At 38.6% G+C, this 1,273-nt stretch overlaps 1 protein-coding gene across 2 annotated transcripts in view; it reads right to left on the reverse strand.

Moving 5' to 3' along the window:
• LINGO2 (leucine rich repeat and Ig domain containing 2) overlaps positions 1-1,273 on the reverse strand; it is a 467,873-nt gene that overhangs the window by 324,131 nt on the left and 142,469 nt on the right. Inside the window, exon 1 of one of the 2 annotated variants that reach the window (XM_045289259.1) lies at positions 844-887. The exons of the other annotated variant lie outside the window; for it this stretch is intronic. The gene's annotated coding sequence lies outside the window, so the exon portion shown is untranslated. Of the gene's footprint in view, positions 1-843; positions 888-1,273 lie in introns of those variants that run through there. 2 annotated transcript variants of the gene reach the window in all.

Below are 1,273 nucleotides of genomic sequence, written 5' to 3' on the forward strand. Positions count from 1 at the left end.
ATTCATAGAACAAAAGAAGACAAAAATATACCTGAACAAGTTTCTCATTTGATTAATTATTCAACAGTAACATTTTGGTGGGAGAAATGTTTCTCATTCAGTAATTTTAAATTCAATTCCACTCTGATAAAAATGTGGCAAATGTAAGCAAGCACTGAATATTACTTTTTAAATATTGCTGCAACTTGATATAAGTATAATTTAAATCGTGTATGAAAATAAATGGTGTTTTCAGGTATTATATGACACTGCTCCTATAAAATTCCAGCCTCAGTCATAAATCACATCCTTTGAATCAAATACTTAAGTGCACTGATGCATTTCTAACAAATAACTCCTTTTAACTATAGAAAACCCATTGGCATGCAGGATTTTGTAATCAGACGTTCTCAGCTGCTCACCTTAAATTAAAGCTTGAGTTTGGTAAGGGGAAAAGAAGAAAATCAGCATTACCTCGGGTTTCATTTTAACCAAGTCACCTTCCGAATTCGATCAAAATGAGGCATTTGTTTCCTAGTCAGAAGCACAGGCAATTCCTATGATAATTGAACCTATTTAATTTGGTTTAATAAATATTTAGAGGATTCCAAATGTGCACAACATACTGAGTGGAATGAAAGATGAGCAAGATCAATTTCTGCAGTTAAAGCCTAGAAATAGTGGGAAATCTACAGATACCTTTATGTTCAAGGCATATCACAATACGTTTCTAAAATTAAGGCATGGCTGGGCCCATACAATCTACATCTTTAAAAAGGGTAGGATTTCCCTAGGCAGGTGACCAACAGGGTATGCTGAGCAGCAGATGAAGTATGACCTAGAGGTTAGAGCGATAAAAATTACCTGGTATTTCTAGAGAACAGAACTGGTCTGATTGCAGGATAGGGTCATCACCTGAAAAGGAGACAAATGGAAAGGAAATTGGATAAGGATGAAGGGAGTCTGGCCTTCTAAATGGAGGAGCTTGTATTCAGTTAGGCAAGCAGTGTTGAGGAGCCTTGAATAAAGAGAAGAGCGGAGCGATGCACCATCTGAGAAAGATTGATGAAATGATTAGCTGTCTGGTTAAAGCAGCAGGAAAGAAGATGGAAAGCAGACTGGTTGAGAGGCCATGCCAGTGCGATCATTCAGGCAAAGAGGCCGAGCACCCCCATTGTGGTGGTGGTGATGGAGCTGGAGACCAAAGGAGGGATGCTGCAGCCTGTCGGGTTTGACAATTTCAGACCTAGCTGAAGGTCTTCTACAGAAGAAAGGGAGAACCAACATAGAAAGT

The sequence above is a fragment of the Echinops telfairi genome, unplaced genomic scaffold (assembly GCF_000313985.2).
Source record: "Echinops telfairi isolate 266 unplaced genomic scaffold, ASM31398v2 ScPeMD7_25;HRSCAF=90, whole genome shotgun sequence".
Taxonomy (NCBI): domain Eukaryota; kingdom Metazoa; phylum Chordata; class Mammalia; order Afrosoricida; family Tenrecidae; genus Echinops; species Echinops telfairi.